Consider the following 19356-nt stretch of genomic DNA (forward strand, 5'->3'; position numbering starts at 1 on the left):
CTACAGCAGCAGAAGACCACACCGAGTGCCACTCCTGTCAGCTAAGAATAGAAAACTGAGGCTACAATTCATACAGGCTCACCAAAATTGGACAACAGAAGATTGGAAAAATGTTGCCTGGTCTGATGAGTCTCGATTTCTCCTGCGACATTCGGATGGTAAGGTCAGAATTTGGCTTCAATAACAGGAAAGCATGGACCCATCCTGCCTTGTATCAACGGTTCTGGCTGGTGGTGGTTGTGTAATGGTGTGGGGGATATTTTCTTGGCACACTTTGGGCCCATTAGTACTAAATGAGCATCTTGTCAATGCCACAGCCTACCTGGATATCGTTGCTGACCATGTCCATCCCTTTATGATTACAGTGTACCCTATGCCACGATGGATTAAGGCAGTTCTGAAGGCAAAAGGGGGTCCAACCCAGTACTGCTGAGGTGTACCTAATAAAGTGGCCAGTGAGTGTACAGTGCTCAGCATAGATGAGTACGCCTCATTTTGAAAATGTTTATTTTGATCAATTTCTAATATATATTGGTGCATTTGAACAAAACAGTTTTATTAAAGTATTATATTCATCAAAATAAGAGATTGGTCATTGAATATTTTTTAGAAATAGAAATAAAATACATTTAAATTTAAATGAAATATTGCAAAAATTAAAAAAATAAACAAAATTTTAACCAAATTTAATATATTTATTGGTTTCTCTTGACTTTTTTTTTTTTTTTTACATTTTTATTTAATATTTTCCCCTAATTTCCCCCCTATTTTTCCATATATAGATAGATAGATAGATAGATAGATAGATAGATAGATAGATAGATAGATAGATAGATAGATAGATAGATAGATAGATAGATAGATAGATAGATAGATAGATAGATAGATAGATAGATAGATAGATAGATAGATAGATAGATAGATAGATAGATAGATAGATAGATAGATAGATAGATAGATGATAGATAATAAAATTACTCACCACCTTCAGTTTTACTGAGATCTTCTCTTTTTTTTTGCACAGGATTAAACTAAATAAGTCTAATACAGTGCATTTCTAAGAGTGTCACATCCACATGCACACACAGACAGCGGACCAGCCTGAACACGCAGGCCTCCAGCAGATCAGTGCTAAAACAGAGGCTCTTTCTTTCTTTCTCTCTGTGCGCAGTGGAGGAAGCGGCGGTTCAGGGAGGAGGTGTGCTGTAATTGCTACAGCTCTGCTGCCGATCATAAGCTTGACTTCTGGACGTGTGAGAGCGGCGAGGAATGTGGGAAAGGGAAAAGAGGAAGACAGGGGTCTCACCACGCCGTGGTGGTCTGACCTTGGCCCTCGCCGGAGGCCAAACACTGTCAGTGTCCTCCATCTCAAATCCATCTACAGCATACACCGTTTTGTGTGTCGACACGTCTGAGATCCACTGACCTATAGCAGACTACACAAGAGAAAGAAAAGCTTTTTCCCTCAGTTCACATTTCTGTTAGAGCCTTAAAGGAACACTGCACTTTTTTAAATAGGCTTATTTTACATGTCACCCAGAGTTAAACAGCTGAGATGAATCAGTTTTAAGTCCATTGAGTGGATCTTCGGGTCTGCTGAGAGCACTTTTAGCTTAGCTTAGCATAAATCATTGAATCAGATTAGACCATTAGCATCTCCCTTAATACATTTTTAATAGTTTTCTAATATATAACTAGACTCTTCTGTGTTAACACTGTGCTCTGAGACAGACTCAAAATGTCAACTTGTTATTTTCTAGCTCAATATGGCTAGGAACTATACTCTCAAACGGGACCTGTTGGTACGGCAGCAAAGTTCCTAAATTATTACACCAAAATGAGAATATAGTTCCAAGCCACAACGACCTTTAAAATAGTAACTGTTCTTTACTATTAAGTCAAACTTAGTATAAGGTGTAAATACAGAAGAGTCAAGCTTTAAATCTGAAAAGATTTTACATTGTTAAGTAAGATGCTAATGGTCTAATCTGATTCAATGATCTATGCTAAGCTAAGCTAAAAGTGCTAGCGCCAGACCCGGAGATAGATTCAAAAATGGTAAAACTCAAACTGTTTAACTATGGGGAGTTGAAAAAAGACCCTATTTCCAAAAGAAAAAAAACTATAATATTACTTTAAATCCTTGATTGCAGCAATTAGCATGTCAAAGGCAGCTTGAGCAGATTTTGCATTGCCGGTCATTTATTTGGGATGGAGGAGAGAGTGGAAGAAGAGAAGCAGGCCATCCTGAGTTGTGGGATTTCTGCGTTTCATCGAAGCTCAAGCTGCCGTCCTGACAGAATCTGCCCAGGGCTGAGGAGCGGGAGAAAACAAGGGATTATTCACTAGAGAAACCTGAGGGAAAGAAAGGGTTTCCTTTCCGTTCTCCAGTTCACTATCAGCTGTCAAATTGTCAACATCAAAGCATTTTTAATGTTGTGAGTGTTTTATAAATAATAATAATATTGCTACAGAAAAAAATGTGCAATGCAAGTAAAAGACAAAACAATGTAATGCAATACAATACAATATATAAAAAAATAATGTAATCAAATAAAAACAATCAAATGTATTAAATTAAAAATACAATGCAATAAAAATATGGGAAAAAAACAGCAATGCAATAAACCAATGCAATATAAAAATGTACAAAATCCAATAAAATAAAATTCTATTAAATTTGTGCAGAAATTATAAAAGAAAAAACAAATAAAATCTACAATTTATTTAACCTAAAATGCTAAAATCAAAAATTTTATAAATCTAAAAATGTTAATTTTAAAATATATATGTTTTGATTTACTTTTGTTTTATTATTCTTTCAACTTTTTATATACTTTTACTTTTATTTACTTTTATCACTTTTTTTTGCTAAATTTATTGAGTTAAATCTTGCATTAAAGTTACTTTAATATCAAGATGGTTTATTTTATTACTGCTTGGCCTGTATCTTGAGCTGGATTCTAAATTAAATGCAATTTTTAAGAGTTCACAATTAGCTGATGATTGATTCTAAAGCATGTGTGGCATGGAGAGAGCCCTGAGCTCATGAGATCCTCGAGCCCGGGGGTCCCTCCCATTTGCAGGGTGAGAGGAGAGTTTAAGCTAAGGTAGATCTCGATGAACTCCTCTGCTTGTGAAGGCAAATTATGAGTTACTATGGAGAGAAATAATGCTGATTAATCGCTCGTCTATAGTGTCGATTTGGTTTGGTCAATTTACTTATGTTACATGTTTTTGGCCTGTGGAAGGAAACCTGAGAGCCTGGGAAAAACCCACGCAAACATAGGGAAAACATGTAAACGCCGCACAGAACAAGACTTGAAATTGTGAAATTCTTGCTGTGAGGCAACGGTGCTAACCACTGGGCTTCCTTGCCACCCTGTCAAGGAAAGAAGAGGAGTAGGAGTGGAAGGGGGGATTCTTCAAGACGAAGATGGCTAAGGTAAGATGCTTTGGTTATTTAGTGATTTAGGAATCATCTGATTGGTGGATTATGCATTAGCTATTGCGGGACCAGCCACAGTCAATCATAAGCACGTGATCCTCTCCAAATTAATTTAAGAAATGGAATAAAGTCAAATCATTAAAAAACACAAAATCACCCCTCAGTCTCTAACATCAGATGTGGCTTTGATGCTCCTTTAACTATGTTTAAAAGATAGATAGATAGATAGATAGATAGATAGATAGATAGATAGATAGATAGATAGATAGATAGATAGATAGATAGATAGATAGGATGACAGACGGACAGACGGACGGACGGACGGACGGACGGACGGACGGACGGACGGACGGACGGACGGACGGACGGACAGACAGACAGACAGACAGACAGACAGACAGACAGACAGACAGACAGACAGACAGATAGATAGATAGATAGATAGATAGATAGATAGATAGATAGATAGATAGATAGATAGTTAGATAGATAGGATGACAGACGGACGGACGGACGGACGGACGGACGGACGGACGGACAGACAGACAGACAGACAGGATAGATAGATAGATAGATAGATAGATAGATAGATAGATAGATAGATAGATAGATAGATAGATAGATAGATAGATAGATAGATAGATAGATAGATAGATAGATAGATAGACAGATAGATAGATAGATAGAACGGTAGATAGATAGATAGATAGATAGATAGATAGACAGACAGACAGACAGACAGACAGACAGACAGACAGACAGACAGACAGACAGACAGATGGATGGATGGATGGATGGATGGACGGACGGACGGACGGATAGATGAACAATAATACATTATGATACAGCCTCAGATATGAAGTGTGCATCAGTAAACATGTATACTACACTCGTTCAGTAGTTCTGGCATATTCCTGCGCTAACATTTTCCCATTTACAAGCCGCATTCCTTAATTTGTAGAAAAAACGAACCTCTCAACTCGCCGTAAACATGCCAATAAAACAAAAACACTCCAAAACAGACACAGGCGATCAAAAACAGGTGTTTCGCGGCTGCAAGACTCACCGAAGTTTATAAGGTCCTAATAAACATCGGGACTCTTTTGCGTTTAGCTGCAGTTAATGAATGTGTGTGTGTGTGGCACAGCAATATTAGATTCTGCCACACCTGATGTAAACCGTCCAAAATAACCGTTCACACACATCGAAGAATTCATGAAATGTTGTTAAAAACACTTCCCTCCCATGGTGCCGAGCGGCTCCTCTGGAAGCTGCAGGCCGGACGCCAGCTTTTAAAAGAAAATTAGAGGAGTTTGGCTCTTTACTAGAGTATGAAAGCAAAAGAGCAACCGGTCCAGAAGCGGCTGAGGAATTCAGGAGTCAATGAAGAGAGACAGAGAACATGCAACATCGGAGAATGGCACTTATACAAGCTTTAAAAATATAAGGGAGAATTGTTCTACCTGATCTGTCTTTAATATTGGCTTTTGTTGGTGTAACTTAAAGCACTCGGGTTAATTCAGTCATATCAGATCATTTAAACAGCAATTAGTTACTTTTCTTAAAACTACTCTTCTTATTTCTGGATGTATACCTAAGCGCTTGTTATGATGTGTCTGTGCACTGTATTACTTTGTAAAAATGAATTTGCCCTTAGAATCTTTAATTAAACATAAGCTTCTACTCCCTCAAAAAAACGTTTTTTTTTTTTTATTTCTGGTCACATGGAATACCTTTAGGGCGGGGCTATCAGTCCTTTAGGGTGGGGCTATCAGTCTTTTAGGGCAGGGGTTCCCAAACTTTTCAGCCCGCGACCCCCAAAATAGCAATGCCAGTGACTCGCGACCCCCAATATCCTCGGAGGTGGTCAGAAATACAGAAACCTTGCATGCAATGGCGCACACAACAATAGACCCAAGTTTATTCTTGATTTTATTATTTTAATGTCAGTGCTGTAAATGCGCCAGAAAGTTAAACCTGGTTTTATAAAATCAATCTGCTGCATCTGACGCTATTGCTGTGTCTTTAATATAATGTAATTAACCCAGGGGTCGCAGTCCAATAGAACTAGTAACTATAAGCTACTATAGTAACTATAAACGACTATTTTGTCTGTTCCCCAACCCTCTTTACTTTCGTCCACGACAAACAACCCCCCCCCCCCCTTTACTTTTGTCTGTGACACCCCTCGCAATTCAAAAATTAAGCACTGGGCGGCTCTATCACTCCTTTAGGGTGGAGCTATCAGGTCATTAGGACAGGGCTATTCGATCCTTTAGGGTGGACCTCTCAGTCGTTTAGGGCGGGGCTATTATCAGTACTTTAGGGCAGGGCTATCAGTTCTTTAGGATGGAGCTATCAATCCTTAAGGGTGGAGCTCTCAGTCATTTAGGGCGGGGCGGTCAGTCGTTTAGAACGGAACAATCAGTCTTTTAGAGCAGTGCTTTCAGTCATTAGGGGTGGGGCTGAGAGTTCTTTAGGGCGCTGCTATCAGTCATTTAGGGCGGGGCTTTCAGTCATTTAGGGCAGGGCTATCAGTCCTTTAGGGTGGAGCTTTCAGTCATTTAGGGCAGGGCTATCAGTCATTAGGGGTGGGGCTAGGAGTCCTTTAGGGGAGAGATATCAGTCCTTTAGGGCGGTGCTATCTTTCATTTAGGGTGGAGCTATCAGTCATTTAGGACAGGGCTATCAGTCCTTTAGGGCGGGGCTATCATTCATTTAGCGCGGGGCTTTCAGTCATTTAAGGCAGGGCTATCAGTCATTTAGGATGGAGCTATCAGTCATTTAGGAAAGGGCTATCAGTCCTTAAGGGCGGGGCTATCAGTCCTTAAGGGCGGGGCTATCAGTCATTTAGCGCGGGGCTTTCAGTCATTTAAGGCAGGGCTATCAGTCCTTTAGGGCGGTGCTATTAGTCAATTAGAGCAGAAATATCTGTTCTTTAGGGAGGGGCTATCAGTCCTTAAGGGTGGGGCTAAGAGTGATTTAGGGCAGGGCTATCAATCCTATACGAAGATGCTATAAGTCCTTTAGAATGGAGCTATCAGTCATTTAGGGCGGGTTATGTGTTCTTTAGGGCAGAGCTATCTGTAATTTAGCTATCTGTAAGGCAATCAGTCGTTTAGGGAGAGGCTATAAGTCCTTTAGGGTGGAGCTATCAGTAATTTAGGGCGGTGCTATTAGCACTTTAGGGCAGAGCTGTCAGTCCTTTAGGGCAGAGATATTAGTCCTTTAGGGGGGAATATCTGTTCTTTAGGGCGGAGCTATTAGTACTTTAGGGCGGAGCTATCAGTAGGATAGGGAAATCAGTCCTTTATAGCAGATTTATAAAAAAAATTAGGTTGGTGCTATCAGTCCGTTAGGGTGGAGCTCTCAGTAGGACGGGGATGTCAGTCTTTTAGGGTGGGGCTATCAGCAGAGCGGTGCTATCAGTCTTTTAGGGTGGAGCTATCAGTTAGGCGGGGATATCAGTCCTATAGGGCGGAGTTATCAGTGCATGTGTTGTTTGTCTTCATCCATTCGTCAATCTTCTTTCATTTTGTTAGCAACACCCATCTTCCAAACATCCAATCAGTTTCCGAACAATGCCATCACCCTACACTTTTTTTCTAGTTTCAAGTGAATGTTCTTCTCAACAGAGGAAAAAATCACAGTTTTAATTTCAGTTTCATGGCGACATTAAGAAAACGATTTTCTATAATCATGCACGGAGTTCATTTAAAGGGACACTCCACTTTTTTGGAAATAGTGCCCTGAAGGTAAACATTTTTTGAAAACCATTTTTGAATCCATTCAGTCATTCGCTGCGCCTGGTGGGAGCACCTATATATTAACTTAGACTAGATAGAGCAGAATAGATCATATTGAATCGAGTCAGACCATTAGCATCTTAGCATAAATTAGCATGTAAAAAAGATAATAAACTTTAGCTAACTAAATATAAGAGTTTAAATAAATTAAGCAAATTCACAAAAGTAAGCGATTTCAGTTATTCTAATATTAATTTAAGTGCTAAATAGCATCTTAATTGTATATCTGAAATATTTTGAACAGGTTTCAATAGAAATGCTATTAAAATATTTTAGTTTAGCAAAAATGCTTGTCAGCACATAGGTCTTATGCTTTAATCATATATTCAAAGACAAAAAATAATATCAAATCGTACTAAAGATGTACACACGTTCTACTTAAGAGTGTCAACAAAGTGATATACATTTCAACTATAATACATTTCAATAAAAAAATGATTGAATTATCTTTTTGGTTCAAACTCGCTATATTAAAAAAGCTAGATAATCTGAAATAAAAAGTGTGCATTAGTGTTTTGATGTAAGTGTTTTTAATCAGCCCTGTCACATGCAGCGCTTGAATGAATGGCCGCCCTGCATACCACAATCCCATAAGCCCCCTGGGGTCAAAATTATCTCCAGACCTTAAGTATGGGTCAAGCGTGATTGAAGACGACGCGCCATCGATCAGAGAATTCAGCACTCATTTAGCTGAAGCAATAATGGGCTGTTCATTTCTCATCCTTGTGTTACGGGACAATACTGTCTGAGTGCCTGTTATTGGCTTAATGACACCCTTGAGACTCGTCAATCCTGCAGCAGATTAAAGTGTTTGTGTTTGTGTGAAGTGCATGTCAGCGGCTGCATGCGGACACTGCACACTTCTTCAAAGCATTAAAACGGCAAACAAAACACTTATATGCAAAATAAATAAAAAAATAATCTGATTAGATGAATCCAGATATTAAAAGAGACACGTCAGTTTCCTAAGATTTAAACTAAGACTCTGGTGTTCCCATAATGCGTCTGAAGAGATTCAGCTCAAATACCACACAGATAGTGTTTGTAGCTTATCGGATTTGTGTTTATCTAATCTATATTGTTTAAGTAAAAAGACTAAAGGTTTTAGTGTATGTTCCTTTAAATGCAAATGAGCTGCTGCTTTACAGAAGAGGGCGGAGCCTTTACATGCAGCCAGGAATTGGTTGCAGGCAAAATTGCATATGAATTTAAATGTACTACTTGGCGTATACTACTTAATACGCTCTATACAGTATGAATATGAGCAGTATGAAAGAAACTTGAACCTACTACGTCCGCCATTTTGTCATGATCACGTGACCTACTCGCGTCAGTTGCATCGCTCCACTCCATACACGAATTCTCTCATTGTGCATCCTGGGATAGCATAGCGTGCATTGCATGCATACTTCAGAATCTTGCCATGAGTAGTAGGTCATCTGGGAAGTTCTCGCATACTGTTTTTAGCATTCTATATAGTATGGAAGTATGCAATTTTGGACGCAGCTTATGTAGAGGATTAAAGACTTTGGGATGCAAAATATATCAGCAGCCCATTCGATAACCAAATTCTGCACACAAGTCCTGACCGTGGAGGAAGAGGATACCGGTACTTGACTGGCCTGCCTGCAGTCTTGACCTGTCTCTAATAGAGAATTTGTGGTGTATTTGGAAGCTACAACGAAGACCCCATACTGCTGCCCACCTAAAGACTAGTTTGCAGGAAGTATGAGACAAAATGACACCTAAACCACTCAGCATCCTAAGTTGATAAAAAACAATAATAATCTTGAGGAACACATTAAATAATGTTTGTTGTATTGTCTATAATGAAATAAAGTCAAAGTAAATTCAGAAATCAATTCTTTCTTTTTTATGTGAGTTTATTTGCTGATTTTGTTGTAATAAAAAAATAATAAACTCACCCTTCGGACTCTAACGTCAGAGATGGTCACAATATATCAGCAGTACAATTGATATCGGCTAGTAATGCTATTTTTCATGTTATCATTATCATTCCGATAGCCAAAATCTGCCCATATTATAAAAACCAGGCTGTGGAGGAACAGGATACAGATACTTGACTGGTCTGCCTGCAGTCCCGACCTGTCTCCAATAGAGAATGTGTGGTGCGTTTTGAAGAGACAATGAAGACTCTGTACTGTTGCCCACCTTAAGACTTGCTTGCAGGAAGAATGGGACAAGATTACACCTGAAACACTTCAACACTTGGGGTCTTCAGTCTTCAGAGTTTATTTGCTGATTTTTGTTGTAATAAAAAAATACAAATTCACCTTTCGGACAATATGTGGTTCCCTTGATATTGGCTAGTAATGCTATTTTTTAATGTTATCGTTAACGATCTGATAACGAAATTAGGCCAATAAATTTAAGCTGATAAATGATGTTTTTTCCTCTGGTTGAATTTCACTTCACATGCTTGCTGTCAGCCAATGTATCATTAGTTTACTTGTATTTTGATTTTGGTTAATGTTCAGTGACTTTATTTTTATATTTTTATTCATCAGGCAGTAAATTGAATTTATATAAAAGTAAGTTGGCTATAAGTAAGAATAGTTGATTAATAAACTTCAGAGATCGGATGCAGGCCAGCACAGAAAAATGCAAAAATAAATGCAAAGAAGTATATTTATTGGGCGGCGAGGTGGCTCACTGGTTAGCACTGTCACCTCAGAGCAAGAAAGTAGCTGATTCGAGTCCCAGCTGGGTCAGTTAGCGTTTGTGTGAGAAGTTTGCATGTTCTCCCTGTGTTGGCATGTGAGTTTCCTCTGGGTGTTCCGGTATCCCCCACAGTCCAAAGACATTCGCTTTAGGTGAATTGGGTAAACGAAATTGCGGCCAGAAAGACATATGCTGGAATAGTTAGCGGTTCATTCCGCTGTGGCGACAACTGATACAGTAAATAAGGGCCTACGCCGACGGAAAATGAATGAATGGTTATGTTTATCTGCTAATATATTGGCCTTCAGATCTATAGAGCTATCGGTTATCGATATCGATCAAAAAATTCCATATTAGTGCATTCCTGTTAAAGCAACTTTTAAGTGAATCAAATGAACTTTTCTAGTCTTCTCAACTCACATCAGTCTGACTAAAAATTAAAATTAAAGTAACATGAAAACATTTGTTGTCATGATTTTTGTCAAATATTTTTTTTTTTACAGTGTTGTTCGATAAATAGTGGAGAGAAAGAGGTTAAAACTTCTAATGTAATGTAATGTAACGTAATGTGTGCATTTATAAGGCACATTTTATTGTGAAAGGCCATACACCCAAAGTGCTTCACTATCATGAGGGGGTTCTAGACTGAACTACATTTGTTAATGGATAGTGGATGCATTAAATCATGTTCTTGTTACTGTTTTGTTTAATGTGCTGGCATTTGCAAATAAACCTTACACTATTGACCTTATTCTTCACGTACGAGTCATTGGAATCTTTTTGGCTCTAGATTTCCCAGTTCCATTGACCTCCTTTGATTTTCAGACGTTAAAAACGGCTTTTTATGCTACTTCATGCTTCAAACTGATATTTTCTTAATTTATTATTCTACTTAAACACAGTTTTTTGTAGAGCAAATAGTTTAACCATTTTCTGTCATTTATTATTAATATATTGCTAGTCGTTTCTCTCATAGACAACTGAATTGGAAGTTCTAAAACAATTGCAAAAATGAGCGCAATCGCCGAATAAGCTCAATAACAGAAAAATTGAACTGCTGCAGTGATGCTGTGGCTGGAAATGTGCGGATTAAGGGGCGCTTATACTTTTATTGACCTATTTTTAATGCCAAACAACATCGTTGACTGGAATTTACATACTAATACATGACAAGAGGTGTGAAATCTAAGTGGCTTGTTTTTTCCCTCATGTTTGGTAAAAAAAATTGCATACTAAAACAAATGACTGTGTTTCCTTTTCATGTTTTTGGTCTTGGTTACTGCGGATGCACTGTATTTTCATGGATTTTTGCTCAGAAAATGACTTTGTTCAAACTACTTGAGTTGAAACAACACTTTTTTGCGGGACAGCTTCATTGTATTATGTTCAATCCACTTAAGTATGTAAAAACAACTGAGTTAACTTAATCAATTTGTGTTGGGACAACAGGAGGGAATGGTGAGAAACACAGAGTTTTTATAGTGCTTAGTGATTGAAATGGCATATTAGCAAATGGTTTTAGTGTACACTACACACTGGCAGTCAAATAGTGGAATAATCCAAATTTTCAGCATCATTACTCCTGTCTTCAAAGTTATGTAATCCCTCGGAAGTGATCCTGATATTGAGTATAATGATTCTGACCATCAGTGTATGCTGTGCTTTCTGTTATATATTTAACATTCCACATTACATATTCATACAGCATTAATTACTAATAGTTTGAAACATTAAAACTTATTTTGTTAATTGTCTTAATTCTAAGAACAATGCATATTATGCTGATTGTATAATGATAATAAAGCCACTATCAGAATACCTTTGAACACTTAAAAGTAATTCAGTAAATAAAAACTGACTTCAGTTGATAAAATAAACTTGTAGACGATACATTTACGCAAATACAGTAGCTAATGCAGACTGTGGATAATACACACCGGATACTGGTAATTATGCAAAGGTCAAAAGTGAACGACTCATTACTCATTAGGTCAATTGCTGGTGTTGTTCCTCCGGGACTGTTTTTCTTCTTTACACAGGCAGGTAAATATTAGACAGACAGTAAATCACCAAACAGGAAACACATCAAAGTCAATCCTCTAAGTGTCTTGTGTCCTGTGGCAATTTCTACAGTATTTTACCTTTGACTAGTAATATCTAGCATGTGAATACAACTAACCATAACATTAACTGTCACCTTTAGAAATGAAATGAACTCTTAGCATTTGTTCATAATCAATTATATAAAGCTAATGTAGTTTTTCAGCTGATTTTGGAAATTATTTGTCTGTGCTTCATATGTTAATTTGCTATTTTAAATCGTACAACACACTCAATACATATTCACACTCTGTATACTTAATATACATGAGTGTATATACAGTTGATGTCAGAATTATTAACCCACCTGAATTATTGGCCCTGCTGTTTATTTTTTCCCCCAATTTCTATTTAACAGAGAGCTGATTTTTTTTAACACATTTCTAAACATAATAGTTTTATTAACTCATTTCTAATAACTGATTTATTTTTTTTTTTTTCACGATGACAGTAAATAATATTTTACTTGATATTTTTCAAGACACTTCTATACAGCTTAAAGTGACATTTAAAGGCTTAACTAGGTTAATTAGGTTAACTAGGCAGGTTAGGGTAATTAGGCAATTTATTGTATAATGATGGTTTGTTCTGTAGAACGTCGAAAAATTGCTTAAAGGGGCTAATAATATTGTCCTTAAAATGGTGTTTAAAATATTAATAACTGTTTTTATTCTAGACGAAATAAAACAAATAAGACTTTCTCCAGAAGAAAAAATATTATCAGACATACTGTGAAAATAGGGCAAAGCAGTGGCGCAGTAGGTAGTGCTGTCACCTCACAGCAAGAAGGTCGCTGGGTCGAATCTTGGCTCAGTTGGCATTTCTGTGAGGAGTTTGCATGTTCTCCCTGCGTTCGCATCGGGTGCTCTGGTTTCCCCCACAGTCCAAAGACATGCTGCAGGTGAATTGGGTTGGCTAAATTGTCCGTAGTGTATGAGTGTGTGTGTGTATGTTTCCCAGAGATGGGTTGCAGCTGGAAGGGCACCCGCTGCGTAAAAACTTGCTGGATAAGTTGGCGGTTCATTCCGCTGTGGCGACCCCAAATTAATAAAGGGACTAAGACGACAAGAAAATGAATGAATGAATGATGTGAAAATTTCCTTGCTCTGTTAAACATCATTTGGGAAATATTTAAAAAGCAAAAAAATAATAATAATAATTAAAGGGGGGCTAATAATTCTGACTTCAACAGTATATATATATATATATATATATATATATATATATATATATATATATATATATATATATATATATATATATATATATATATATTATAGTTGTACTAAACTTTTGTCAGACTTCTGTGTGTGGGTTCAGTAATTTCACTTTTATGGCAAAGAATATGTTCTTTTCTTTGCCTTTGAAGTGAAATAACTGAAAATAAACTTGGCTAAGGTTAGGAAAAATGATCAATGTAGAGAAATAGGTTGGCACACAAACTCTTCATATATACTAGGGATGTAACGGTATTGTAAATACCGTCATACCGCAATATTAATTTTTTTCGATATTACCGAAGTCGCATGACTCGGTAAAACTATAGGTCTTCTGAGAAAATTTGCTCAGGCGAATGAAGCGAACGGGAGGTAGCGAAAACTGCAATCCCCATCATCCCTTGCGGTCTGTTGTCGCTACAGATCCAGTAATGCGGAAATGGAGTGTGCTGCTAGAAGCGGGGATCAAAAAGAGCTGTAAAACTCTAAGGCCCCTTTTACAAGAGTGCGTTTTAGTTTTAAAACGGCGTTGTAGAATGAAAATGATCCGCGTCCACACTCGCGTTTTACCCAGCGTTTCTGAACAGCTCTCCGTCCACACCAAAACGCTGAAAACGCACATCACGTGACCACAGACACTCTCGGGCAAGCGCTCCAGCATTTCTACCCAGATGACAGCTCTGCTTGTCGGACTGCTCATCAAGCATCTTCCGCTGGATCTAATCTCACTATATTTGCTAAACGTGATATTTCATTCATGTTGTTGTCTTTATCTAACGACATAGGCCAATTCCCTGACTTTGGTCATTGGAATATATTAAGTTACTTGTTCACGGGTAACATGTTTTGGTTAAGCGCAAAGATAAGTTAATGATTAATCCAGGTACATTGACTGATCGCTTGCCTTTATTTCCTACAATGTATAAACTTATTGTATGTGATACTTTTATAATTGTCGATTATTAAAACTGATATTCAACAAAAGTGAGGGTATTTTCACTGAAATTGAAAGGAGGTAGTTGTTATAGGCTCCGTTTTGTTATAAATATCCTCACAGTGAAGATGACGCTCATATATGCAGCACGACGCCTCAACATTTCTGCTGTCTGTTTTCTAATATTAAAAAGGAAATAGGCAGTTCCTTAAATCATGTTTACATTTTATTGTTGAGAAAGTGAAACAACGTAGCCAAGGTGATGTGAATGAAGTTATAAAGTACACTGTTCCCTTTGAAGATTTACGCGTGTCCTCGGTATGTTTTCCATATCAAACTGAGAAGGGGGAGACTGCAGCCTTGATCAAACTTGCGAAGTCTTAACTTACAAGAAGAGGATGCGAGACTGAACTGTGTGTGGGCTACTTAATATTGAGGAAAAGCCCCAATCAGATAGGCGAACGTTTGCAGCCCCGCCTCCGTTTTCAGATGTCTCCGTCTTTCCCCATCCACACTGAGACGGAGCAGCAGCGTTTCAGAATGAAAACGGCCTCTCCAGCGTTTTCAAAAAGCTCCGTTTTCGGCGCTCGAGAAATAAGTCATATAAGTCATATCTCTCTTGTCCCAGAAACCTCAGTACCAAATGAGAGGTTTTTTTTCTGTTGCAGGGGACATTGTAAATGCCCAGAGATACCAGCTTTTACCAGATTATATTTATATGATAATTTTCCTTTAAACCCATCTCTATCTAAGTGAGTGAGTGATTAAATGTTGAATGTGAGGAGTTTTCAACAATACTAAATTAAAAACTTAAATTTTTTTTACATGGTTTAATATTTTTTTTGTTATTAAAATTGAAGTTCCTGTTTCAAAGCTTACAGATAGATGGCTAATTTGTATGTCATTGACACTTTTGGCACTTTTTTGGAGTATTTTCATAAGTTTTGTTTTTTCCTGTAAATGATTCAATAAATACCGTACCGTGACATTGATACCGAGGTATTACCGTACCGTGAAATTCTGATACCGTTACATCCCTAATATATACACATACACTGCTACAGTAGTGGACATTTATCACAAGCAAATTTGAACTACACTGTAAACAAACGCTGGGTTCCGCACAATTGATATGTGTTGTGACAACATGCTGGAATTGATTAGCTTTTAACTTATTAGCTTTTACTAATTTAAATGGATTGAACTTAAAATGACTAAAGTTGTCCAAAACATAATTTTTTTGTGAAGTTTATTTCTAAACTAATTTCGAGAGGATCCCGTGCTTATGATTGACACGGCTGGCCCCGAGTCAAGCTAATGTACGATCCACCAATCAGACGATTCCTAACTATAACCTAACCAAAGCATCTTACCTTAGTCATCTTCGTCTTGAAAAATCCCCCCTTCCACCCCCTCTCCTCTTTTTCCTCTATAGAGCAGCACGGTGGCCCAGTGGCTAGCACTGTTGCCTCACAACAAAAATGCCTTCGGTTCGGATCTTTACCCGACCAGTTGGCATTTCTGTGTGGAGCTCATGTTCTCCCCGTGCTCGTGTGGCTTTCCCCCGGTTCCTCGGGTTATCTTCCACAGTCCAAAACATGAAACATAAGTAAACTGACTAAACCAAATCAGCACCATGGTCAAGTTCCACCAGCAACACACCCTTATAGCAATCCTTAAGTAGCTGGAGTGGGGTGGGATCTACCTGGGATCTACCTGTTTAGAGATCTACCTGAGCTCAAACTCCCCTTTCACCCTGCAAACGGGAGGGAGCCCCGGGCTCGAGGATTTGATGAGCTCAGAGCTCTTTCCAGGGACAGCATGCCAAATAAGCTTATTACCAATCATCAGCTAAGTGTGAACTCCTGAAATACGTAGTTTGAACATCTTGTAGTAACATTTTTCACACAATTTATGTATTAGACTGTGCATATAGTAACCTGTTTGATGTAATTCTGCACCACACACACACACACACACTGTGATCATATTACTAGATGTCAGAGTGTGATTGTTGGTTTATAATGCATCTGATTTTCTGAAAGCGTCGGAAGAAGCCTGTTTGAACTGTAATCAGATCATGGCTTTATTTCCTCCTCCATTAGCTTCAGATCTCTGAGGAATTTCCATTATTCAGAGAGATTGTGATCTGCTGACCTGATCTGTGCTCTCCTGACTGACCTCTGCTCCTCCTCTGATCCTCTCATTAGAGCAGCTCAGGATCCTGCTAGAGCTCAGCGCACTGATACTGCGTTACAGCTCGGCACACAAACAGCACAGGTTAGCATATAAACTTCAAACATGTCAGAGGGAAAATCAAGAGTTTTCTTACAGTAACGGTTGAGGGCAAATCTGGGAAGTGGTTCGTGACGGGGTGTGGTGCTAATGAAATCTACAGAGACTCCAGTTGCAAAACTGCTGCAAATAAACCGACTGTGAAAACACAAGTAAATGATCAAATATGAGATTTGAATAAGAATTGTTTTCATTATTTCTTAAAAATGATTTATTTATTCATTATTAATTAAAATGATTGAAATTGTTATTTTAGTCCTGTTAGTCCAGTCTCTTAGTAAAATTACATTTAACAATTTAAAACACTTACAATGAAAAGGTGTAAATATTGAAAACTTTGAATTATTATATAATTACAGTATAATACAATTATTAAATTATTTTTTTAAATTTATAATTTTTTATAATTTATAATTTAATAATTTAATTTATCATTTTTAAAAATAATTTTTATAGTTTATCTTTAGAATAAAAATGGTACATTTTAATATAAATTTGAGAAAATTTAAATTGGTAATTTGTCTGACTGTTTATTAAAAAAAGAATGCACAAAGATGTTGTCGAGTAATAAAAAAAAGACAAAATTATATTAATAATTCATTTCCTTCAGCTTAAACCCTTTAATGATCAGGGAATGAACCCCCAACTTGTCCAGCAAATGTTTTACATAGTGGATGCCCTTCCAGCTCCAACCCAGTACACTACTGCTAATTTAGTTCAAAAATCACCTATAGCGCATATCTTTGGACTGTGGGGGAAACCGGAGCACCCGGAGTAAACCCACACGAACACGGGAAGAACTTGCAAACTTCACACATAAATGCCAACTGGTTCAGTAGAGACTTGAAGCAGCGACCTTCTTGTTGTGAGGCAACAGTTCTAACCAGTGACCTACCGTGCTGCCATAATAAAAATTTATAATAAAATTACACACTATATAATATAGAAATAGGAATGTTACAAATGAATCAAATAAAAAAAAAATGTAATAACTAAAAACAGGAAAATCTCTTAGTAAAATTACATTTATTTTTAAATAAAATTGCTACATTTCAATGAAATAAAATAATTGAATGGTACATTTTAATTAAAAAAATAAGAAAAAAGTAATTTTTCTGTATATGAAAAAATAATGCACAAAGCTGTTGTTTAGTAATAAACAATGACAAAATTTAAATTACAGTGAAAGCAAATCAATGACAAGATCGCACTATCATGTCTTTCTTTACTTTTTCATTCATTTACAACCTGCTTTAACACATTTTAATCTGTTTTTAATTACTGTTATTATTTGTTTTTACTTTCTTATGCTTTTCTCTTTTAAACCGGTTTATGTAAAGCACTTAGAATTGCCACCGTGTATGAAATGTGCTTTATAAAGAAACTTGCCTTGCTTTAAGAATTAATACACTTAAAATTAATATTTGTAATTATTGAAGATGGATTTTTTTAAATCGAAATGGTACAATTGAATAAAGTCAAGAAAAAAATCAAAAGTAATTTGTCAGACTGTATTTTTTAAAAAAGCACAAAGCTATATTTCAGTAAATCAAAAATAACAAAAATCATAATAAAAATTCATAATAAAATAAAAATAATAATTAAATATTATATAGCTTAAATGGGCTAATAATTTTGTCCTTAAAATTGTGTTTAAAAAATTAAAAACTGCTTTTATTCTAGCCAAAATAAAACAAAAAGACTTTCTACATATTATCAGACATACTGTGAAAATTTCTCTGCTCTGTTAAACATAATTTGGAAATATGTCAAAAAGACAAAAAAGTCAAATGGGGGCTAATAATAACTATATATATATATATATATATATATATATATATATATATTATATATATATATATATATATATATATATATATATATATATATATATATATATATATATATATATATATATATAGGTATTATTGACAAAAGAATTAATAAAAAAAGAAACTTAAATAACAAAATTAGTCCAATTTCTAAATAAAATTACATTTAACAATTAATATGCATAAAATGAAAAGATTAAATGATTGTAAATGAAGATAAACAGCAAAATAAAAATAAAAATGTAAATTGAAATGGTAAATTTGAATAAAATCATGAACCAAATAAAGAAAATACATTATTTTGTTTATATATTTTTAAAATGTACATTCATTTGTCTGTCTATCTATCTATCTATCTATCTATCTATCTATCTATCTATCTATCTATCTATCTATCTATCTATCTATCTATCTATCTGTCTGTCTGTCTGTCTGTCTGTCTGTCTGTCTGTCTGTCTGTCTGACTGTCTGTCTGTCTGTCTGTCTGTCTGTCTGTATATATGTATATATATATATATATATATATATATATATATATATACTAGGGATGGGAAGATTAACCGATATGTATCGATACGCGGTTATGCGCGTTCACGATGCGAGTGCATCGGTTGAGCAGCAGAGGATGAATGAAATTTTGGAAGCAAATCGAGATGCATCGGTTTTTGCGAGATGCATCGATTTTTCCGAGATACAGCTTATATTTTTAATATAGAATGTATTTTTTTATTTATTAACAAGTGTTGTCAACCTGTTTTTGGCGCATAATTTAATCGACCTACATAAAGTAAGCCTTAGCAACGGATTTGCGGATGTGCACACACTACAACTCAGTGTATCAGGTGTGCGGATGAAGCTAGTGGAGCGCCCTCAGAAAGCGCGAGAAGCAAAACAAACATTTTATTCCCCACTGAGTTTTAAATCTAAAGTATGGCAAGCAACATTATGGATTTAAGGATGGACGACATGACAGGACAGATGCAATTTGCAAAATGTGCCGCGCATCTGTAAAATACGCGGGCAGTACGACTAATCTGAAATC

At 36.5% G+C, this 19356-nt stretch overlaps 1 long non-coding RNA gene across 1 annotated transcript; it reads right to left on the reverse strand.

Annotated features, from left to right (window-relative positions):
- Window positions 1–694: 694 nt before the first annotated feature.
- On the reverse strand, window positions 695–16537 carry LOC147845532 (uncharacterized). The gene is made up of 3 exons (XR_015480488.1): window positions 16345–16537; window positions 2135–2313; window positions 695–1436 (listed from the first exon to the last, which is right to left on the reverse strand). It is a non-coding gene; the product is annotated as an uncharacterized LOC147845532 (long non-coding RNA).
- Window positions 16538–19356: the final 2819 nt, after the last annotated feature.

This window comes from Danio rerio, chromosome 3, assembly GCF_052040795.2.
Source record: "Danio rerio strain M-AB ecotype USA chromosome 3, GRCz13ab, whole genome shotgun sequence".
Classification (NCBI taxonomy): domain Eukaryota; kingdom Metazoa; phylum Chordata; class Actinopteri; order Cypriniformes; family Danionidae; genus Danio; species Danio rerio.